The 24774-nt window shown below is 42.3% G+C and overlaps 1 protein-coding gene across 9 annotated transcripts in view; it reads left to right on the top strand.

Annotated features, from left to right (window-relative positions):
- ATXN1 (ataxin 1) overlaps nt 1-24774 on the top strand; it is a 402928-nt gene that overhangs the window by 13245 nt on the left and 364909 nt on the right. For all 9 annotated transcript variants that reach the window (XM_070456167.1, XM_070456166.1, XM_070456168.1 and 6 more), the window contains exon 2: nt 73-187. The gene's annotated coding sequence lies outside the window, so the exon portion shown is untranslated. The remainder of the gene's footprint in view (nt 1-72; nt 188-24774) is intronic.

Raw genomic sequence — 24774 nt, 5'->3', positions numbered from 1 at the left:
ATTATTTTTTAAAGCCATTCGTGCTGTTTCTCATTTTGGATTTCCTCTTCTGCACCCCCTGGACTATTGCAGGAGGATCCGGCTGCAAATCACCGAGGTGTTCCATTCAAGCTGCAGATTTGTCTGTCATCTTTGGACAGCAGTCTCCTCCTCCACGGCTGCTTCGGGGGAGCCCGACACCCATCAGGTGAGAGTTTTGCGATGCTCTCTGGTTTCTATATGAGGATAATCTCTGGCCTGGGAAAATCGCCTACTAGTCATACTTTAGCACTTTGCAGACTATTGAAGATAATTGTCTTTGCAAACTGTATTGTGTGGGAAATTGAGAAATTGCAGAGAGGTGTTTTTTTTTTTAAACTCGGATTAAGGTATCCTCTTTTTTGATTTATTTGGTTGATGACGTAGTCTGCCTCTGTCTTTCCGATGGTTAATTATTGTGTGCTGGGCTTGAGCTTGATTGTTTTAATCGTCACCTGTACTTGGAGCCGATGAGCAAGTTTTGCTACCAAACAGTTATCTTAAGTCATTGTCTCCACGTTTTAGGTTGTGGTGGTTGTGTGACTGTGGTGCAGGGAGACAGCTTGTTGGTTCGGTAGCAACCCGTGTTGGTTGGATCTTGAATTTCTCTGTGTCTGTTTTGGATTTGACAACTTCCTGCTTTCTTCATGTACAGTAAATTTTTCTGACCTGGAGAGTCATACAGACACAGGGTGGATGGGTTGATGACTCATGGCTCTCTGTTGAAGGGAAGACTGCCTGCCTAGAATCAGGAGAGCAGGGGAAGTTAGTTTGAAGTTGGGGCAATAAGGGCTTGGGAACACTGGTATTTGCAACCGGAGGAGATTGTGAAATCGATCCCCTCTTTCTGTTTGCCTTGGGAGTAGTCCTGCTCCAAGCTGTGGAAATAGACTAGTTCAGAGGTTCTTGAGCTTGGCGGGACACCAGAATCGCCAGGAGAGGTTAAAAAAAAAAAGAAAAAAATAGAACCGGGACTCCACCCTAGACCCACTGAATCCAAATGAACCGGAATGGTCTTTTGGAGTCACACTGACATTACACTGCTGTGGCATGGGCTGGATCTGGAGGTCTCTGGGCAGCTCTTCCCAAGTCATGTTCTGTTTCTTTCCCTGATAAGTTGCACCAACCACTTTTATCCAGCCTTACATACAGAAATCTGGATTTTCAGCTCATGTTTAAGAGGCGAATCCTTCTTTTATCAGAATGTTCATTTTGAAACTGATTCACTAGATTTCTTTAAATAAAGAACTTGCCCCCCTCCCCGACACTGTGGCTTCTAAGGTCCAGTTTTTTAAGTTCAATATAAATTCCATGGTATTTAAAATAAGGACGCGGGGCTCTGGAACCAGCCTGTCTGAATTTAAGATCTGGAACTGCTGCTGTGACCCGGGGCACTCCTGTAACCTTCCCGGGCCTCAGTTTCTTCATGTGTAAGATGGAGATCGTATGAGAACTTTCGCTAGGGCTGCTGTGAGGTTGGAATGATGTAATATTTGTATCCTGGGCAGAATAGTGACCTGGTATATGGTTTATGATCCATTTAACATAAGCTATCACTGTGAGCATGTGACTTGTCTTGACAGGGTGATTGTAACGTTCTTGTTTGGTGATGGTTGCTTCTTAACCATAAGTGACGAGGAGTAAGTAAATATTCCTGTACCTTGGTCTTTGGACCAACACTGTGGACATTCGCAGCCCTGCAAAGCCAAAGGGCCTTTTATTTATTTTTCTGGGTTTTGTGTCTGCCTCGATTCCTGACACAGGATCCCTGTGTGTTTTCTACTGTAGGATGAACTGCTGAGTTGCAGGCGTAAGTGAAGTTATTTGTGGTCTGAGTGAAAACGCACACGCACACTTCTGAATGATTGAAGTACGGTGCCTCAGGAAGGGGGGTCAGTAAAGTCCTTCTGGGGTGCAAGGCAGGGGAGGGAGAAGTTATCACACGCGTTCTGTCCTTGTGAAATATGGAACTGAGTACTTTATATTTTATGGGCTGTGGGTTGGGAGGTGTCTTTTAAAAGAAATAGAATAACTCCGGAATTATGTGCAGAGGGAAGCCTCATGAGGTCTATAAGTATCAACTCCATTGAAAGGGGTGCAATGTCTTATTGCTAGTTTCTCTCTTAGGGGTATTATCCATTTTAGGCAGAAAGTTCTCACATTGACATTTTTGGGGAAGTAGCTTAATTGCACATGTGGTTAATACATATGCAATTTTTTTTAAACCTGCGGTGTTTTAAAGAGAGTCATGTGTTAAAACAAGAATGTCTCAAGAATTTTATTATGAAAAAATCAGGCAGCAACGAGTCCTGTCTCTCAGTACGTGAAGCTTATTGAGAAGAGATCCAGGTTTTTGTAGTACATAGTACAGTGCATTAAAGGTTGTAGGAATGTTAGTATTGTATTACTGACAAAGTAGTACAGAGTCACCTTGAGTTTTAAGCAGCTGACATGTCCTGGGATCACATTTAAAGGAAGCTTATATCTATTAGCTAAACATGTTGCATAAATAATGGCCTCATTACAGTCCTCACAGTTGATGGCTAAACGTGAGCAGGGAAACAGTATCATTCATGTTGTACTTTGTTATATTTATTAGATTTTTTAAAAAAATAAAACCTAGATTATAGTTATTTTAGGTTCTAGCTATTTTATCAATACAATGTTGTTTACCTGGTAAGTTGTGTCTGAATCCTTGTGACCCACTATAGACTGTAGCCCACCAGGCTCCTCAGTCCCTGGGATTTCCCAGACAAGAATACTGAAGTGGGTTGCCATTTCCTTCTCTGGGGGATCTTCCCAACCCAGGGATCAAACCTGCATATCCTGTATTGGCAAGTGGATTCTTTACCACTGAGCCACCAGGGAAGCCATATCAATGTGATATAGCTATAGCAAGTTATGACTTACCTCGTTCACAGGCACTGTCTATATAAAGAAATGATTCATTCATTTATTCACTGTGAACTTTTTTTTTTTTACTACTGCACAGAGTGAGTAAGAGCTACCAGAAGGAGGTTATATTCTTCATGGTCAAGTAGGGGAAAGAAGACATGCTCTGAAATTACTAATACAGAGCAGAAGGGGGTGGGTTGTGCTTACTGGGGTAGATTCTGACACAGACGGAATTCAGAAGAATGGTGCTGAGTAGGATGATGGGGAAAAACTTGGAGGAGGAAGCACCATTTGAGTTGAACTCTGGAGGCTGGTTTACATCTCTTTGGGAAGAAATGGAGAGGGCGGAAGGATGACTGTTTTGGTGGCTGGGCCCTAACAGGCAAGTAGCATGGTGTGTGATCGATCAGGCCGTTTTGGCGGAAGCCCAGATGCTGGTGGACATCTGAGTTTCTGGAGTCCAGCAGGCACTAGAGAGTGTGAGAAGAAGATTGCAGGGAGGTCCAATCTGGAAGGAAATTTGGAGGAGCCACTGGCCTAAAAGTGATCTTTGAGTCTGGGCTTTGGGTTCTTGTGCCTGGTAGGAAGTTTACCAGGCAGGCGGGAATGAGTATTCTCTCAGCAATGAAGTCAGCCAGAGTGGAATATATGAGGGAAGGTAAGAGGCAGTGGGGGCAGCAGAAATGGAACACTGGTGTGACCCAACCTTCGTATGTTTCCTGTTTAAGACCTGAGGCAAAGGGAGAGTGGCTGGAAAAATTGGGATGATGCCCAAGTAGATAATGGAGTGCAGCGAAGTTGGGGGGGGTGGGGGGGGCGGGTCTTCCAAAGATGCTCCGGCACCTTGGAAACTTAGGGCTGAGTTTCAGCTCAATGAAATTTTGTTGAAACCTTTATTCTTTTAAGACCTTAAAAAAAATAAGGTAGAAACTGGAGCTAATTTTAGCCAGATCTAATGTGTGTGTATGAAAATGAATGCTGCTTTTGAAATTCAGCACATGCAGTATCTCTTTTCATTTAAACAAATGATCCCTCTATTTTCCTCTAAACAGTTTTATTAAGAAGATTTTCAGTGAAGCCCTGTACATGTTAACAACAATTCCAGCTTTGCCTTTGATCTTTTCCACCGTGGATTTATTCATCTCATATGATATGCATAAATCACATTGTGCCACCTACTTGATTCGGGAGCAATTGTTCATTTGTGGTAATTCATTTACTATACTTTGATAAATCACAGCAATATGGGTGTGTTTCATAACTTCCATGTGGACTCTTGAATGTGATGTGTGTGTGTTAGTCCATTTACGTGTATGTATGTGCTTAGTCATGTGTCCGACTCTTTGTGGCCCCATGAACAGCAGCCCACCAGGCTTCTCTGTCCAGGGGATTCCCCAGGCAAGAATCCTGGAGTGGGTTGCCATTTCCTTCTCCAATGTGTGTGAACATTCATATGTATACATATTGATGTATGTATCAGTCAGTTCAATTCAGTCAATCAGTTGTGTCTGACTCTTTGGGACTCCATGGACTGTTACACGCCAGACCTCCCTGTCCATCACCAACTCCCAGGGTTTACTCAAACTCATGTCCATCGAGTCAGTGATGCCATCCAACCATCTTATCCTCTGTTGTCCCCTTCTCCTCCTGCCTTCAATCTTTCCCAGCATCAGAGTCTTCTCCAGTGGATCAGTTCTTCGCATCAAGTGGCCAAAATATTGGAGCTTCAACTTCAGCATGAGTCCTTCCAATGAATATTCAGGACTGATTTCCTTTGGGATTGACTGGTTTGATCTCCTTACAATCCAAGGGACTCTCTAGAGTCTTCTCCAACACCACAGTTCAAAAGCATCAATTCTTCGGTGCTCAGCTTTCTTTAGAGTCTAACTCTCACATCCATACATGACCACTGGAAAAACCATAGCTTTGACTAGATGGACCTTTGTTGGTAAAGTAATGTCTCTGCTTTTTAATAAGCTGTCTAAGTTTGTTATAGCTTTTCTTCCAAGGAGCAAGTGTCTTTTAATTTCATGGCTGCAGTCACCATCTTCAGTGATTTTGGAGCCACCCCACAATAAAATCTGTCACCATTTTCCTTGTTTTCCCATCTATTTGCCATGAAGTGATGGGGCCGGATGCCATGATCTTAGTTTTCTGAATGTTGAATTTTAAGTCAACTTATTCACTCTCCTCTTTCACTTTCATCAAGAGGCTCTTCAGTTCTTCTTTACTTTCTGCCATAAGGGTGGTGTTATCTGCATATCTGAGGTTATTGATATTTCTCCTGGCAATCTTGATTCCAGTTGGTGCTTCACCCAGCCCAGCATTTCTCATGATGTACTCTGTATATAAGTTAAGTAAGCAGGGTGACAATATACAGCCTTGACGTACTCCTTTCCCTATTTGGACCCAGTCTGTTGTTCCATGTCCAGCTATAACTGTTGCTTCTTGACCTGCATACAGATTTCTCAAGAGGCAGGTCAGGTGGTCTGGTATTCCCATCTCTTGAAGAATTTCCCACAGTTTGTTGTGATCCACACAGTCAAAGGCTTTGGCATAGTCAATAAAGCAGAAGTAGATGTTTTTCTGGAACTCTCTTGCTTTTTCGATGATCCAGTGGGTGTTGGCAATTTGATCTCTGGTTCCACATCATGTATTTCTGGGCTTCCCTGGTGGGTCAGTGGTAAAGAATCCACCTGCCAATGCAGGAGACACAGGTTCAATCTTTGGGTCAGGAAGATCCCCTGAAGGAGGAAATGGCCACCAACTCCAGTATTCTTGCCAGGGAAATCCCATGGACGGAGGAGCCTGGCGGGCTAGAGTCCATGGGGTTGCAAAGAGTCATACATGACTTATAACTAAACAACAACAACAGCATATATATTTCCAGCTGCTAGCCATGGCTTTGTGAACAGTTTGACTTCTCATTTATACTTTATAGAAAATATAGAATCAGTGAGCCTTGGCTCTGGAGCGAAAGATCCTAAGACTAGCTCAAAGTGAAGGAGAAGGCTGGACTTTATCTAGTTGTATTGCTGTTACTGGGGACTCAGTCTTAATATAATTAAGGAATATTTGAGGACTGTTTAGTTATTTTTTAACCTGTGTTATTTCATTGGGCCTTCTGTATGTCCCTAAATGGCCCAGAATGAGGCTGTGACTTACCTAACTTTTATAAAAGACCTGAAGGTTAAGACAGGAGTAATATAACTGGAGAAAACAGCTCAGCAACTCCAGAGGGGTGCAGACAGTGCTGTCTGTAAAGATTTAATGAACATCTAAGGTGTGAAGGGTGTTAGGCCAGCTAGACCCTAAAGGAAATATAGAGATGATCCATAGTCCACACTTTCTGTGTTTTAACTCTTTTAATCTTCACTGTGGTCCTTCCGAGGTAGTCACTGCTATTATTTGCATTTCACAGGTGAGGAAACTGAAGCACAGAGTGGTTAAGTCACTTGCCCAAGACTGCCCAGCTGTCAAGTGGTAGAGTCATGCTGGGACTCCAGTCTGCATTCTTTGTTGCTGCCAGGCACTGTCTCTCAAGCCCCCAGCCCCGTCTGTAAGAAGGCAGGGTAGTGCCCAGGAGTAGCATTTAAAGCCCCACGGCAGAGGTGTGGCAGGCCCTCGGAGGTCGGGATCAGGGGAGGTTCACGGGCCTCCTTTTCCAGGCTTGCCTGTCTGTCCCGAGTCACCTACGAGCCATTTTGCGGTGTTGTTTCTCATTCTTTCAGTTTTCGTCCTACCTCCCTGAGATTCCTATGCACTTTCAATAATTATTAATGGAAGAAAATGATGACCATGGCATATGCTTATCTGCGTTTCAGAGGATTGGCTTAAGTCGGGCTCCAAATGTTTGGCGTCCAGTCCCAGCGAGGTGGTGAACTTTTGACTCTCAAAAAGAGCTTCTCTGGTTCCACGTTCCGCTTGCCAGATTTGGCTGATTGGAACTATTTCTGTCTCCGGTTTGAGACAGAAATTCCATGGGGGGTGGCACCGAATCCAACTCTTAAGAACAAAGCATGTGGTGAAGGGAGGTGACACCTACGTCTGGGATCCACTGGGAAGCGAGTGCTGGGTCCCCTCCTGTCTCTGCCCCTCCCAGTCTCACCTCCACCAGACCAGAGAGGAATCCTCACCAACTCAAGTCAACAGGATAGAAAAGCAAGATCATTTTTCTCTTAGCCTGCTCAGGGAAAACAGAGAGCTTGTCTTTCTTACGTGGAAGGAAAATTACCAACGTGGTGATCATTTTGTAACGTGTAGAAATATCGAATCACTCTCTCATGCCCTTGGATCTAACAAAGTGTTAGGTCAGTTATACTTCCATAAAGGAAAGAAAATTACCATGAATTTTTTTTTTTTTTTTTTTAAGTGTCTTCAGAGCCCAATCTTGCTTTGTAGACACACAGAACAGAAGGATTTGGGATTTACTCTTTGTGCGTGAGGCTGGCAACCCCAGCCTACAGCCCAGCTGTAATCATATGTGATGCATTTTATTTACAGATTAGGAAGCTCTGACTCTGACATATGACTAACGGGGAAGCTCCGCCCTTACAACAGTTGTATGTCATCTGCTTCAGAGAACTAATTGCTTGGCAATTCCCCTTTGGTAATTCCCTCTTTATTTTCTGATGAGTTACTTAACAGTGACGGGCTTGTTGAGCGGAGCGTTGAGCTTAATGTGTGCTCCAGAAACTCCACTGTAGGCCTGGGGGATATGTTTTTCGAATTCTGTTTAGCTTTACTGAAGGAACACTGAAACCATTCTATGGCCTGTTAATATTTCACTCAATACGAGGTTAAGTGTTGAGCGCTGTGCAATTTTCCAAAAGAAGTCAAAACCAGGCTGCTGCTTTTTTTTTTTTTTTCAGCGTGCCCCTGTGCATTTGAAAATTATTTAAAAAGGAATTTAATAGTTACAAAATGTTTAATGCTTTTTTTTTTCCCCAAAAAGACTTCACATGGGGTGGCTTTCCAGGACTCTGTGGCTTGAATGGGGTGTGGTGGAAAGCTGTTAGACCAGTTTTGGGGAGACCGAGTTTCTTTTTAATTGCCCTGCTGCAAGGTGAGTTGGACCAGCCACCCACCTTGCTGGGCCTCAGTTTCTCCATTTACAGTAAAGCAAGTGGGTGAAAGAAATAAGCACTCAGGCCCCTTCTATCTCTCACAAGGCACAGTTCCATGAATAGATTTTATTGTCATTCTTCCTCTTGGTTCCATACCTCCCCCGCCCCCGCCCCCCCACCAGACCTTTGCTCTGTCAAACATCATTTGCTGTTGTTTGACTTTGTTCCGTTTTGTATTTAATTAGAATTTACATTTTCAGCTATTATTGTGTCACTGTTTATAAAGTAAGTCAGAAGGGGTGCCTAAAATCATCTATCACCCCATCTCTATTAGTTTTATACCTTACTACTTCCTCAACTTATTTTCCCTCTTCTTGCTACCATACCCCAAACAACATCCTTTTCTGGAGTGGCTGTGTTATCGCTGGAAGGAATCTTTCTGCTAATTATGGATAATTTCTTTGCAAAGAGAGTGAAGAACCTCTTCTCTGCAGTAGCATCAAGGGTCACATTTGGCTTTTAATTTGCAAGTAGAAATCATTTTTGGATGCCGTTTGGCTTTTACCTGCGTTGAGGCTGGAGGTAATTTCTTTTTTCTTCTGCATCAACTTTCCCGATCGGTGTGCACAAACCATTACCTTGTCTTATTGGTTAATTTGTAAGCAGTTGGTACTGATGTCTCCTGATTCATGGATTGGTGTTTCTAGGCAGCCAGTGCAAGAAGAGGTGACGTTTAAGAGTCTCTTGGTTTTGTTGTCTTATTTGTTTTCACAGGGAGGGAGGGAGGAAGGAAGGAAGGGAAGAAGCAGGATGTATTATGGTAAGAAGTGAAGGCTTTGAAGACAGGGAGATGGAGGTCCGAATTCTGGCTCTGGCTCCTTAGATGTGTGTCCCAGGCCCCATTTCTTAAATCTGTGATCCTCAGTTTTCTCACCTGTAAGGTGGGGATGATGACATCTATCCCACAGGATTATTGGAAGAATCAGATAGATGTTCACTTTTCATAAGTCTGTGATTCTCAGTTTTCTCATCTGTAAGCTGGGGATGATGACAACATGTGTCTCACAGGACTGTTGGAAGAATCAGATGAATGTTCACTTTATATTGCATGGTGGCTCAGTGGTAAAGAATCCACCTGCAGAAGACACGGGTTTGAACCCTGATTCCAGAAGATCCCCTGGAGAAGGAAGTGGCAACCCACTCCAGTATTCTTGCCTGTGAAATCCTCTGGACAGAGGAGCCTGGTGTGCTAGTCCATGCGGTTGCAGAGTCAGATACGGCTTAGTGACTGAACAACAACAAAGAATATCAGTACATAATTTTATAAAAAGAAAGAAGGGGAAGGTATGGAATTTAAGGGCCATAAAAAAAAAAAGCAAAGGAAAGGGTTGTGTCTTTGGGGGGTGGGTACTCAGGGTAGGAGGATCTCTTCAGAGCGAGCCCTTTGTGGTCAGGTTTAAATCCTACATGGACCATTGAGACTTGAGAGGACCTAGACAGCCTTCCCTGATCTGCATGAGATGCTGTCTAGAAGGTCAATTTGCTCCATAGAAGAGGGAGTTCACTGCTATAGAATGGATAGAAATATTACATTTTAAACATCTGTTGCCTATACTTTACAACAGTAAGAGAAAACCAATAAAAGCAAAAGTTCCTTTTGAGTCTGCCATCCCAGTCCATAAATCATAATAGCTGTTAGGTGTTGTCTTTTGGGAGGAATTGGGAGCAGGAGGAGAAGGGGACGACGGAGAATGAGATGGCTGGATGGCCCACCGGCTCGATGGACATGACTTTGGGTAAACTCCAGGAGTTGGTGATGGACAGGGAGGTCTGCTGTGTTGCGATTCATGGGGTCGCAAAGAGTTGGACGCAACTGAGCGACTGAACTGAACTGTTGTCTTTTAGTTCTTGACAGTTTAACATACATCTTTTTTCACTTTTGCTTTTTCTGTTTAGCATGAGCATTCTAATTTACAACTTTGACTGTACAGTTATCCTTTGCAAGGGTACTATCAAGTTGTTTCCTTTTAATTTCAGTTTTGTATTATTTGTGGACGTTGGAGTTGGTTCTCATTGTTTACTGTTAGAGAACTGCAGTAAATACCTCTGTACACTTAAGTATTTTCTTAGGATTACAGTCACAGCAGAAGACTTAATTCCTTGATAGAGGGGCCCTTGCTCTGAATTACTTTCTAAAAGACAGTATTTGCATTGTTACTGATGATATATGATTGTCTTGCTTCGACCTGATTAATGGTGAGGCTTATTCTTTTTTGGCTAACTTAATAGCCTCCTTGGCTTTAAAATATGCATTCCTTTGATCTCTCTCAGTCATAGAACATTTCCATATGTGTTTATTTACTGATTTTCTTTTACACAGTTAGCAATGAGTCTTGATATTTTCTCATCTGTGTCTTTGAGCTTTTTGTGTGTTCTAGATACTGATCTTTTTTAAAGTCATATGTACTGCAGCTGTTTCTCCAGTCTGATGTTCTTTTATTTGGATTCTCTGACTTTGTGTTGTCTGAAAGTTCAAGTTTTTTGTAGGATGTCTCTCTTTTCTTCTGTGACTGTACCCAGGGCCAACCTGGAAAGACAAAGAAGGATGACCCCAGGTTACATTCTGCACCAGGCTGGTCAGCAACTTGGCTTGGCTGGAATAGTTCTCCTTCTCATCTGCCCACTGCACCCCTTGGGAACCGCTCCACGTTGAAACCCTGTATGTGTGCTAAGTGGCTTCTGTTGTGTCTGACTCTATGTGACCCCACGGACTGCAGTCTACCAGGCTCCTCTGTCCATGGGATTACCAGGCAGTAGTACTGGAGTGGTTGCCAGGGCCTCCTGCAGGGGATCCTCCCAACCCAGGGATCGAACCCGTGTCTCATGTCTCCTGCATTGGCCCACGGGTTCTTTTCCACTAGCGCCATCTAGTGCTTTTCCTTTGCGTAGGGCCCTTTCTACTTTCCCACCTACTTCTCACACCTTGACCTTGATTCATTCTGGGCCAGTTTTCTCGGTCAGGGGTCCCCAGCCTGCAGCCACAGACCAGTCCCAATCATTGCTGGTTAGGAACTGGGCCGGGAGGTGAGTGTCTGGTGGGCGGGCAAGCTATGGAAGCTTCATCTGTGTTTACCGCCGCTCCCCGTGGCTCGCATTATGGCCTGAGCGCTGCCTCCCGTTCGGTGAACTCAATAAATGTGGTGCACTTGAGTCATCCCTAAACCATGCCCCCTCTCGTCCCATGTGGAAACATTGTCTTCCACAAAACCGGTTCCTGGTGCCACAAAGGTTGGGGACACGGCTCTTCGAGGTGTCTCGTCTCCTCTGCCCGCCGTTGGGGCTCTCCGCCCTCTGTAGCTGACCCTATTTCTCTCAGGGAACTCTGCCATGGGGGCCGTGCAGGAGGCCTGGCAGCCGCCTCACATGGGCCTGGAGCTGTCGGGCGGGATTTTCAGGCCCGGCCGAGGCTGACCCCTTCTCCAGGGCTCCCCACACCTTCTGCTCCCTGGGTCCTAAAGGCCACCTGCGGGTCTGACGCTCCTCACCCTGCCCAGCCTCCCTGCAGCTCTTCCCTGGAGAAAGCGGTTCGGGCACGAGGTTGGGAGCAGTTCCCTGGGTCTGGAGCTCTAGGGGCATCGGGCCTCCAGGCCTGCACTGGGCCCAGTGGCCCTGCTGACCTGCAGTGGTCTGGGATCTGCTAAATCCCGCCTCAGTGGTGCTCCTCTCTGAGGCCGAAGTGGACATTTCCTCTTCTTAGACATCTGTTTGCGTCTCTGTTTTCTGTCCGCCTCTCCTTGGTTTTTCATTGAACTTCTGAACACTTAACTTCGCCCTGCAGGTTTAGCCCTGTCCCTTACCTATTGCCCCTTATTTGCTTCAGTCGTTTAGTTTCCTCCTTCCAAGTGCCTTGTCCTTTCTCATTATGTTACAGCATTTAGCCATGCTCTTCCCCTTCCCTGCCCGCCTCTGTCTGGGGGGCTCACTCTGGCCCATTCTTAGAGTCTGGGTTTGGAGTCCTTTCCTCCCAGGACTGGTTTTATGTTGCCTGTCAGGCCGCCTGCTATTCTCCTTTTGAAGCATTCCACATCTCCTTTCCAGCGTGGAGACAGCCGGGACCTTTGTCTTCCCCCCCATTCTTGGCAGCTGGCACCCAGTAGGGCTGCAATAAATGTTAAGCATTTCCCCTCTGATGTGGGTTTTTAGGATACAAATTGGATGTGATTCTGTCTATTTATACAGACCATGACTTAAAGGATTGTGGTCTGGAACCAGCCTGGGGCCTCATGGACCTCAGTGGTGGAAAAAGCTGTGGTGTCTTTGGGTTTGAATACCGTTTTGGTTTGAATACCGTCGTTTGTCCATCAAACAGTAAGTGATAAAGGGGAGCAAAATTTGTAAGAAAGCTATGCTCAGGAAAAAGAAAAGCCCAGTGATGAATTTGCTGGAATAAAAGTAATGGACTAGAATGCTAGATTTGCTCAGGGATATTTCAGTTTTGTAATACTACACTTATAGCCATGCCAGACACTATTATTATTGAACATCAGTGCAGGGGAAAAATTACTTTTGTTTTTGAATGCCTAAAACTGTCTTTCTCTGTAATGAAAATATTTTCCTGTTGGATTTTGATTATGTGAGAGGATTCTTAGGAACACCGCCATCCTGTGGGATGAATGAGCGGATTCGAGGCTCACCTCCTTAACATCTGTCCTTCACGTCGATCAGTCCCCCTATGCACCTGCTCTTGTGACCCCGCTCTCCAATTCAGGTAGAAGCTCTTGATGGGATAATTTCCCCAAGGAGATCGTTTTATCTGGGAGAGAGTAGCTCTGGAGGCTTAAGCGAGGTGGGTCAAGTGGAAGTAAAGCGCCCCATGGACCAGGGAGCCCTGAAACCTTCCTGCTTTGACCCGCCCGGGAGGAAGGGGGCTGGTGGGGTGGGCCAGCCGCTGACTGTGGTGTTGCCTGCCCCTGTGAGTGAGTGCGCACCTCCTCTGTCTTGTCTTGTGAGTTTGTAGAAGTTGCCCTGCTGCTGTGGGTGACAATACCTCTTCCAGGTAGAGGATGTCTGTTGGTGATCATTGATGTGAAGGTGTGTGTGTTTCTGACGAAGGTTCTGACAGGTAGAGGGTAGGGAGTCTGTCGTTAGAAACCGCGGCCGAGGGCCCTTTGTCCACCCCAGTGCCCCAAAGCGCTTTCTTCCTGGCTCTGTTCTGGCAGGTTCTCGTGGGGGGGGGGTGGGGGGGGCAGAAAGACCGCTGGGTGCATTTTGAATATTCTTCCCTTTTTCAGGGCTCCATTTCCGGTTCACCTCTGGAGCTGCCTCCGTGGCAGTCACCACCCCATTGAGAAGTGTGACCCCGAGTTGTGGCTTTTGTGGGGAGACAGTCTTTCTATAGGGAGCTGGGAAAAGAATGTTTCCTTTCGGCGGCTGCCTCTGCTGCTTGATCCGACACTTTTCATAAGATTAGCAGGTTTTTTTTTTCTTTTATAAGTGGCCCTAGGCCCCTAAGACCAGTTATCTATTGTTTGTTGACAGGAAAAAAGATGATCTAGTTATTTATTTAAAAATCTCCATCCATAAAACTTGGCTTTTTATGTATTTGAAGGAAATACAGTGATAGCATCTAAGATCAAATTTTGTGTTTTATTTTGGCTTTCCTGTTCTGTTGAAGCCTCTGTAACCCTTTAGACCTCTGTCTCCTCTTCAGAAGGAATAGGTTATTTTTTTTTTTTTCCATCCCAGAGTCATCTGAATGAACAAGACTATTTTAACAATCCTTGTAAAGAGATCCAAGAAAAAGGAAAAACTGTTTCCCTGCACCACCCTTGCCACCACCCCCCCCCCCCATCACCACAGCAAGCTTTTGATCCATTTTGGTCATCCCAGAGATTAGAATGGGCCAATGTGATTAAGAAACAATCTGAAATGAAGAAAAATATTTTTGAGTGTGTCCTTGAAACATGAGTCTTACCAGGAGTAGATGAGCCTTCTCCAAACAAAACCCTGGAAGTCACAGTTCATATCATCTTTAAGCCCTGGAGAGAGGGTTATTAATCTATGGAAATGAACAAACACTCACTGTTTGCTATTCTGCTGTGCAGAGAACATTCAGTGACCTGACTAATCTCAGAGTTTCTTTCTCTAAATGCTACCCTTTTTACTCTTTGCCCTGAAGTCTCCAGAAATGATTTCCTTAAAAAATAAAAAAAATAAAAAAATCCTTTTCCATTTTAAGTGTTCAGGGTCTTCAGACTTTGCTGAGATAAAAGTTTTGTGTTTTCCTGTTTCTCCAGTACGACTAGTCACAACTACCCTTTTCTCTTAGCAATGTTTGACAGTCTGAGCCTCTGATTAGTAAATACAGCCCTAAGGACCATAGTCATCTGGACTGTGTGCAGTGACTAGCATGTCATGGGTCCAGCTCAGATGATAATAGCATATCACAGAAGTTGGAGTGCCTTGAATGAAGGGTTTCCTTGGACAGTCGTCATAACTCCTTGAGCAGAGGGTATCCTCTGCACTTTTTGGAGGAGGGAACAAAACCAAAGAGGTTGACAGGTTTCCTAGGTTCAAGGGACTAAAATGCATGTGCCTGGGCTGTCTACCCAGACCTTTCGACTTGCATGAAGTTCAGGACTTTCTTCATCACCTTGTGGAGCCAAGATCTCTCAAGTCTTATGCATTTGTGTCTCTGAATTTGTAGACTGAAAAGACAACTTTGCTTAATTGAAGTGACCTAATAGCAGCTTTGAGATAGAGCTGGAAAGATGGCCAAAGAGGATAGCCCCTTGAATGTAAGCCAGCCCTTCTTGTCTGTTGAAACATTTCTTTATAAGTTTTGATGTTAGTTCCTGTGCCTAGCTTTGACGGATAGGTAGAGAGTGTTTGTTTTTTACTTCTGCAGTCACTGCACCTTTAAAGTTGAGCTTCTCAGGCTTTATTTCCTTTAATGCAACAGTGTCAGCAAAAAAAGAAAAAAAATCAGGAAATTGTATCGATCTTGTCTATGGAATCTTGAAAATTGATGCCATCTTCTCTGGGAAGTCCTTTCCTGTGTGGAAGGGAAGACAGATCACTTCCAGATAAATAGGTCTGCGTGTCTTTCTGCTGGATGATACAGAAGCGAGTTAAGGAATCCCATGCAGCCCCCTGTGAATCCAGTGTACGCCTTCTGGCTCGGAGAGACACTGGGACACTGGGTCGTGATCACTTTGATGATGATCCTGTACGGTCCCATGACATCTAGTGGTTGGTTCATCTTTGAGTAGAAATCACCATCCATCTCTTGATGTCAGAAGCACATATAACAACTATCACGGAGCCTTTTCTGTCTTTGCAGAAGTAATTGATTGCTGATGGTCGGCTGTGCTGTGGGTTTCAAAAATATTTGGAGTCTGATTCTCCTTGAGACTTACTGAAGCTAGATTTTAGATGTGGAATCTTCCTTGGTGATTCTGCAGACCACACAAAGACCACGTCTCTTTTTGGTGTCCTCGCCGCAGTCTCTTTACAGATTTTTCCTAGGTGTCAAAGCACTAGAGCCTGGCTGGGGAGTTTTGCTTGGTGACGGAGTAGCTAAGAATGTTTCTCTCTAACAGGTCACAGAGAGTGCTGGTGGACATCTCTCCCTGCCCCGAGATCTTCGGTGGAAGTCCACGGGACTTGGTGTCTGGGCCATTCAAAGTATATATGAACTCACCAGGAGGCATAATGCGTCACCATTTAATTCTGGGCCACCCTAAAGGATGACACCCAGCTTCAGAGACCTCCTCTTGGACATCATCTCTGAGATCCAGTGTTTTAGCTCCCCACTGTCTGAAATCTATTTCTGACTGAGTTTGAGCTGCCCCAGCTTTAGGCATTCAGTGGCCAGGACCGTGTGGCAGCTACACACCTTGTGTTGCTTTCAGAGCAGCAACTCCTTCTGAGCTCTTATTGAGTCTTTACACAGATATGCTAGAGAACAGGCACCAACCCATTCTTTCCATCTTGGCATTTGCCCACAAGCCTAGTCCTGGGATGACCTGGCACAGAGGCAGTGGAGGATAAATTCATCTTGTACAGACTTGTTCCTGCTAGTTCTAGCCTGTCTGTCGCCACTGATCTAGCTTTTAAATCCTCAAGTGATTGGTTTTGAGTAGGAATGTGTGGATTGTTGGATCACAATCATTTTCTCCCTGGATGTCTAGTGTTTATATAAGCAGATGTATGTTAAAAAAAAGTTCTATCATTGATGTAAACAGCAGGGCTTAATTTTTAAAAGTTATCGATGCTTAAAGATGGTGCAGAATAAAAACATACAATTTTTTTTTTCCCATTTATTTTTCTTAGTTGGAGGCTAATTACTTTACAATATTGTAGTGGTTTTTGCCATACATTGACATGAATCAGCCATGGATTTACATGTGTTCCCCATCCTGAAAAACATAAGATTTTTAAATTATGAGTTGCAACACAGCCAAAGGTCTATATTAATGTTTGGCCAGGAAGGGGTCAACACAGAAAATTTGCAACAAAGACCAACTAGAATAGAACAGTGCAAACAGAAGCTGACAAATATATGCCCCATGTTGGGAGTTCAGCCCCTGGAATGTTATGTAGGACAAAAGGAATGGAAGAGATATTTCAGTAACATTTTGTTCTGTGTCAAAAACCTTGTGAAATATAAATCTGCTGTGTATTGGAGAATGGATACAGCAATTGATTCAAGTTGAATAGCTTTCATTTAACTAGAATATCCCACAGAAAGCCGTTCTTGTTCTGACAACCGTATTTTTGCTTTTCTTGACTTAAAGAAAATTGAATTCGTGTTTACATATTTCATAGGATTGTTTTATGGACAAAGACACAGGTCAAATCCCATCCTAGCATAGTGGCTATTGTTAGAGCAAATAGAAACATTTCTAAACGAAATAAAAACCATTTCTAAGCCATGGCCTGTGGCCCATAGTAATCATACTACATTGGAATTATGAAGCCATTTGCAACTATCAATAATTCAGTCCTAGATGTGCTTTTTTCTAATTCTGTTTTTTTAAAAATATTCTAGTCTTTTGCCAACACACATCCCCATGCATCTTCTTCTCTGATTTGCATAGTAGAGAAGGAAGAACATGAGTATGCATAACAGGAGTCAGCTTTATATTGGATGTTCTGGAACAGATCACCTTTCTTCCTTCCATATGATGGCTCCTTGAATTGCTTCCAGTTAATGAAGTTTCATAACTGCCTACAACAATTTCTGTGTATGTGTCCATTTAAGGGTCTTGACATGTCAACCAACCCAGTCCCAAGCTAGTAGCCAGCGCTAGTAGTTTAAGAAGCTGAACTTCAGAATTAAGTGCATGTGTGCCAAGTTGCTTCAGTCGTGTCCAACCCTTTGTGACTGCTCCTCTGTCCCTGGGATTCTCTAGGCTGGAATACTGGAGTGAGTTGCCATGCCCTTCTCCAGGGGATCTTCTCAACCCAGGAGCTGAGCCTCGTCTCTTACATCTCCTGCACTGGCAGGTGGGTTCTTTACCACGAGCGCCACCTGGAAAGCCCAGAATTAAGACCACCCTGCAAAGGCTCTCTCCATATCTGCACTGCTCAAGGAGAAATTAGGTGCTTGTTGCTTTGTATTTTCAATCCCCAGATCACTCTGGCATTGATCCTGGACTCATTTGCAGACATGGTTTTTAGCAATGACTATTATCCCTAAAACATTTTGGCTCTCTGTGGTGTATGGTTTGGTAGAATCTGAGATTGTACAGGTACATCAAAGACTAAAATACAGGATGTGTTAAACTTTTAGAGAAATGGATCAAAAGAAAACTTCTCTAGAAGTAAAGGTTTTTTAGGTTTTAGCCCTATTCTACCTTCAAGGTTCTTAACTGGATCCCTTCTATTTTATTTCTTTCTGTATTTATATTAATTTGCTCCTTGGATTTACTGTTTTCTTTTTGAAACAACTTTTAAAAAGTAACACAGCTCTTAAAAATATGAATCAATTCCAACCTGCTCTACTCTTACCTTGACTGTCTTTTCTGTCTTATTGCTAAACCTCTGCTTCTCTTTCTACTTCTCTTTTGGGATTTTATCTTGCTCAGCGATTCTGGTGTGTGATTCTGAATTCTATGGTTTGAGTTTCCTGACCAACTTCTCCTTGCATCTGAGTCCATTTCCTGTGCGTAAAACTTTGACATTCCATTCTCCGATCCCAGTCAAAACTGAAACTTCTTGTAGGCCTTGTAATACTATTAATTCTTTCCTCCCCATTTCTCATTCCATTGGAATTTCTCAAAGATGAACATTTATTTGTCATTAAGCACATCATTAGATGTCATTAGATGATGATAACTAGACTTACTGTGATTGTTTTGCAGAGTATACAAATATTGAACCATGATGTTGTACACCTGAAACGAATGTAATATTATATGTTAGCGATATCTCAATTGTTTTAAAAAACAAAAAAAAAAAGAGACAAAAACAGAACTTCATTTTGATGTCACTTCCTTAAGACTTCCTGAATTTTTGTTTTACTGATAACACTTCATAGCTTCCAACTACAAGAACCATCAACAGGTCTTTGGTAAATTAGTTGTCCCTACACATGGTTTACAATATTACACTCACTGTTGAAAAATAATTAAACTTCTCTCAGTGTTCTTTGCTGTGGGGTCAGGAACTTTACTTGCTTTTCCATCCAACACAGAAGTTAATCACAAATGGGTCCTCTGAACCAAATAATTAAAAATAGAGCAAAGTTTCTGAACCAGGCCGTTGGCAGAAAAGTCTGTACTTCCATCTGTGCACAGTTAGGAAAGTATTTCATGATATTGAAATAGCATCAGCCTTGCTCTCTTTCGTGTGAGAGTGTATCTGTGTGACTGTAGGTCATTCAATGCTCCAAATGTTTGACTGTTAGTTAATGTTTTATCTGTGTGTGTCTGTGTGTCTGTGTGTATACATATATATGGATATATGAAAGTCATTGGCAAGGAAACAGGAAAGCAAATCCAGGTGTTCTTTGCATATATTCTTTATTTACTAGTTTCTATAAAGAGAACGTGGTTTTGTTCTTGCTTTTCTCTTTAGTTTTCTTTAAACACGTGCTTCACAAAATTAAAGAGCATTACATTTTGATTTGGAAATCTTTATATCTTTCAATTCTTTATCTACAAATAACCTTTGCTAATAACTTTTAGGAGTTGTTCTTAGTTAGGTGAAATGCCAGTGGATCTACCTCAGTTTGGAATGTGGATAATTCAGAGTTTCTGCTCTCTGGAAGGAGACTTATGTCTGGACTATATTGTACATCAAACTCATAAACACTTTATGACAGAGGTACAGACATGTGGGTGGCTGATTTTGAGATAAATTTAATCCTTCAATTAGGATTTTCCTTTGCTTTCATCAGTAATCAGTAACTCATCAAATACTGACCAAACTCAATTTTGGCCAGTTCTAAACAAATCTATGCTATGACTTTAAAAGTATATTTTCTATTTATAAAGTTCTAACTGCTATATAAAATAAAGATTATTCCCTTCTGGTGAATTTCTATTGCAACTATCTCTCTTTATCTCTGGAAAAGTCTTATTTTTAGGTCAATTTTCTTTCTCCCTGGAGAGCCATTGTATTAAATAACAACTAATGCTCAAAAAATACACTAAAAGGAGATTAGGAATTATTGAGGAAAAAAAGGAAATGTCCTAATTTTCTTCCTGTGGCTCCAAAACATATGTATTTCTCAGAGTTGCCAGTTTCTTTATGCTTCTAGGGACTTAGCGCCTTGGCATACTCTTAATACTGTGATAATAGAATTAAATACTGAAACCAGGAGCTGTGGATTGACCATGCTCACATAAATTGAAATTGAGGCAGGAAGAATATCTTCAATAACTGTCATTCTTAATATTGCAGCTCATTGTTGAATTTAGCTGTGAGGATTAACTAAGGTTGATGATAGTTTGATCATATAGGCAGTTTGCATTTGGGAAGTTGAACATTTAATAGTTTGATTATTGAGACATTTGATCATCCATGAAATTCAGAATTTAATAGTTTGATCATTCAGAATTTAATAGTTTGAATAGTTTGTCATTCATGATGTGCACATTTTTCTGTCCAGCCTCCTCATTTTACAGTCAACCTAATTTTGTTCATTTCTTGTAAACCTACTATGTATGTGCAAAGCACACTGCTCAGAGGGAACAATAAAGTTGAATAAATTGTGGCCTGTGGCTTCAAACAAATTCATGTTTGATTGCCTTTTCATTATTATTAGGGGACTAACTTTTAGAAAGATATATACATGGATTTTGCTAATTGTTATTCTTTGCTCACGTAAGATATCAGGACTTAACATATTTTGTTCACTGTGAGTACTGCTAAGGGTGAATGGCAGATGTTTTTAAGCTTGAAAGTCAATGCTGGGTTGGTCTTCCCTTACACGAGGCAGCTAACATTGCTAATATTAATTAGACTCCCTGGAAAGGGTGCCTTGACCCTCAGGTTCCTCACACTTTACTTGTGAGACTGTTAAATTTGTTTCCCTCATTCATTTAGGCATCTTCTAGACAACAGCATATGGGATTTCATTTTTAAAAGTCTGCATTTGATTGTGGATATCTTTATTCAGTACTGTAAATTGGTTGACCAGTATTTATCTGCCAGATTCATGATCTACTGGACACAATCAAGAAAGGTGATTGTGCAAAGAACCTACCCTTTTAATAATAGTAACGGCTAGCTGGCACACTGCGGATTTAGGATGTGTCCGTCACTGTGCTGATCACTTAATCTTCACAGTCAACTTAATTGGGAGTTATTATCTCCAGTCTGCAGATAAGGTAACTGGGTTAGTAGCTTGCCCAAGGTCATACAACCAGTAAGTGGTAGGACTGTGACTCACTTCATACCATTTTAACTTCAGACTCTATGCTCTTCACCAATTATACTTTACTGCTTACCACCAATGTCATTGTGAGACTTGTAAAATTGCTTTCATCAATGTGAGCTCTATACGAAAGCATCGTTGCAAAATTAAGATAAATAAAGCATAAGAATTCAATGAGCACTCTAGTAACCGTCCACCCAGATTTCATGATTATCACGAATTTGACGTCTTCTCCGTGGGGCCCTTCCCCATCACGTCACCTTTCTTCCCACCTTAGCAGTAGCCGCTGGGACGTCCCTGGTGATCCAGTGCTTCCAAGGCAGCGGGCAGGGGTTCAATCCCTGGTCAGGGAGCTAGGATACCCCATGCTGCATGATGCAGGCAAAAAAAAAAAAAAAGCAAGTAGTAGCCACTGAAGAAGAGTGATGTTTGAAAACATTTTTAACGAAAGTGCACAGAGATGAATCCCCAGTCAGATGTTTGTTTTGTTTTCCCTCCTTTTTCTCGTCTCTGCTCGTGGCTCAGTCATCTCTTACTTCTTCCTCCTTGTTCTCACCATTGTGGGCTTGAAGAGGAACTGAGTCAGATCTGTACAAAGAGGTTAGGGAGCGTGTCCTCTGCTGTGTTGTGCAGGCTGGAGGGCCAGGACTAGTGGAGGGGATTTTGAGGTGGGGTGATGGTTTCTTTGGGGCTCTCGAAGGATGCATCCTCTCCCAGGCAAGGCATGCTCTGGAGGGACGGTAAGAAACAGGCCATCCGAGAGGCTGATTTCATGTAACTGGGCAGACACCTCTCTAAAAATCTTGTCAGGTTATAAGTCACAAATATTAGCCCTACAGACATGTGGTTCCTTAATAGTGTGACTCTTAAAATAGCAATACGTTTTTGGTAACTAATGTGAGGGCACTTCATAACACAGTCGAGAGCCATTGAGTGGAACATGTTAAGATAATATAACCTTGTTGTCCCTTAATGCTTTCATGCTATCTTTCAGCAAGTAGTAATAATACCTGGTGCAGTGTGTGAAAATCAAAATGGGCTCGGGTGTGGTAGGAATAATATAATTCTTTTCATCACTTGGAAGATACATTCTAATAATTAACTACTTGAAAAAAATAAGCAAGGGCGATTTTTGGTTTTTTGTTTGTAAATCATACTCTATCTTTTTCCAAGGTCATACAGTTCTGTAGAAGGTGGCAGTTTAATGCACTCTTAGTTATTAAGAGCATAGACCTAGGTTACTTTTACATTACTCTCATGGCATTACAGAAATATGTAATGAATTTAAAACATTTAAAAAAAATTGCATCTAGCTAAACATAAAAGTGTTTATAAAGGCATATACTTATCTGTAGATAGTCATTGCCACATACACATTTATATATGTTTGTCTTGTATTAATATTTTTCTGGGGTTTGCATGTGTTTGTATGTATAGATACAGTATGCATTGTTTACAGACCTAATGTTAGGAGACCTTTTTATGAACCAACTCTGATTTGGAGCTTTATCAAATGTGATTTTTCAAAGGTCATGATTTTGGCCTGTAATAAAAAACAGTATAGTATTGAGGTTAAGGTGCAAGGGTCTGTGTGTCTTCTTGCTCTCATCTTTTTGCTTAGAGAATATCTCCATTCAAAGATACCAATGTGCCTACTAATAGGCTTCAAGTATGAAAAAAAAGAGCTACATATAACACTTTGTTGCAGTTTTGTACATTGTCTCAAAAACATGCTGTAAAAATATGGAAACTAGAAAAATCTTGGCAAATGTAGACTTAGAGTATAGCTAATTTAAAAGCTGTATTTGAGGATTCTAAGTACTGTTCTGTGACAGCTATTACTATAGGAATTGGCACAGCTAAGAAAATTTACAGTTTAATACTTTAGAGCAAATAATTGCTTAGGATGCTTTAAATAGCACAGGAAATGTGTAGAGTGTTTACTTGACATTTGTTATATTGAACACTAATTCTGAAACAGATTCTTTGACCACAGAGAATGCCAGTGTAGGTGGGGTGGGGGTAGACAAGAGAAAGAGACAGACAGAAAACAGCCAGCATGATTAGATAAAAATTAAATGGCAAATGAGCTTTTTCATGATAGAGCGATACCAGAAAAAAAAAAAAAAAGCCCATTTGTTCAATCAAGTTGTCTTTGAGTGTGGTAGCAGAAAGCAAAGTAAAACTTCCCTGGGGTTAGGTTTCTCCTTGTTTTAAGGTCCAGAGTTCTGCTCAGGTTCTCTTCAAAACTTTCCAGCCCTTGGCTAAACTCTGGTTTAATTTTTAAGGTCTTGAAAGCAAAAGGAATGACCTCCCTTTTCATAAAACAGAAAGAAAAAAAAATCCCTCTTGTTATCTGTTTAATCGGCACACGCTTGTGAATTTTTTTTTTTTTATGACAGCTCTGGTGCCCTCATTTCTTGATACAGTTTAGTTCTCGTGATGTTTCCCCCCTAAATGTGTCTTGCACTCCCAGAGCCTCCTTTTCCACCCTTGCCAGACACTGCTTATGCAGTCTCATCCTAGGACATGGTCTCCTATGATTGAGTGCTGCCTTAAATGCAGAGGGTTTCTTTTTGCAGCAACTGCTTACCCTGTACTGTGATTCAGCTGTATTTAATAGGAAGAAAATATACTTCAGGCTACTAAACCCACTCCCATTCCTGTATCTTTGAGTCAGTTACACAGTATCTTAAAGGTTTTAAATGCACGTGTTAAAAACAAATTGGCATGTGTGATAGGTCCAAGAATGTGAAACTGTGCAGTGTTAATGAAATTTGCTAGCTTGTCAACATGAGCTGCTTTAAAATACCAAAGGGAATTTTGAAAACAACAATCAAGAGTCAAAACTTCACCATGCAGTATGGCCCAGCACCCAGAAACTTCACGGTGGAGAGGCTGTTCAGTTCAGTCGCTCAGTTATGTCCGACTCTTTGTGACTCCATGGACTGCAGCACGCCAGGCTTCCCTGTCCATCACCAACTTCCAGAGCCTGCTCAAACTCATGTCCATCATCCTCTGTCATCCCCTCTCCTCCTGCCTTCAATCTTTCCCAGCATCAGGGTCTTTCCCAGTGAGTCAATTCTTCGAATCAGGTGGCCAAAGTATTGGAGTTTCAGCTTCAGCATCAGTCCTTCCAATAAAGATTCAGGACTGATTTCCTTTAGGATAGACTGGTTGGATCTCCTTGTAGTCCAAGGGTTTCTCAAGAGTCTTCTCCAACACCACAGTTCAAAAGCATCAATTCTTCAGTGCTCAGCTTTCTTTATGGTCCAACTGTCACATCCATACATGACCACTGGAAAAACCATAGCTTTGACTGATGAGCCTGTGTCGGCAAAGCAGTCTCTGCTTTTTAATATGCTGTCTAGGTTTGTCATAGCTTTTCTTCCAAGGAGCAAGCGTCTTTTAATTTCATGGCTGCAGTCACCATCTGCAGTGATTTTGGAACTCAAGAAAATAAAGTCTGTCACTGTTTCCATTGCTTCGCCATCTATTTGCCATGAAGTGATGGGACTGGATGCCATGATCTTCGATTTTTGAATGCTGAGTTTTAAGCCAGCTTTTTCACTCTGCTCTTTCACTTTCATCAAGAGGCTCTTTAGTTCCTCTTTGCTTTCTGTATTTATGGAGAGGCTGTATTTATGGCTTTTCCACCGACCGGAGAGTTGACCTTGAATAAATCATGTTTAACTTCTCTATGCTTCAATTAGCTTTTGAAAGATATGTGTGGTTGTATATAGCCAGTGGGAAGGCCATAACCCAAGTTCACGACAAAAGGAGAACTTGAAGGAAAATTTTATTAGAAAAGAGCAGTGGACTTGAATGCAAGCCTTAAGTAGGGTACGATTAATAAGGCTTGGTACACATGGCTCCTAAGAATGATAGAGCGTTTTCTTCTAATACTCT

The sequence above is a fragment of the Odocoileus virginianus genome, chromosome 27 (genome assembly GCF_023699985.2).
Source record: "Odocoileus virginianus isolate 20LAN1187 ecotype Illinois chromosome 27, Ovbor_1.2, whole genome shotgun sequence".
Lineage (NCBI taxonomy): Eukaryota > Metazoa > Chordata > Mammalia > Artiodactyla > Cervidae > Odocoileus > Odocoileus virginianus.
Note: the sequence above shows the minus strand (reverse complement) of the source record. Positions and strands in the feature narration are given on the sequence as shown.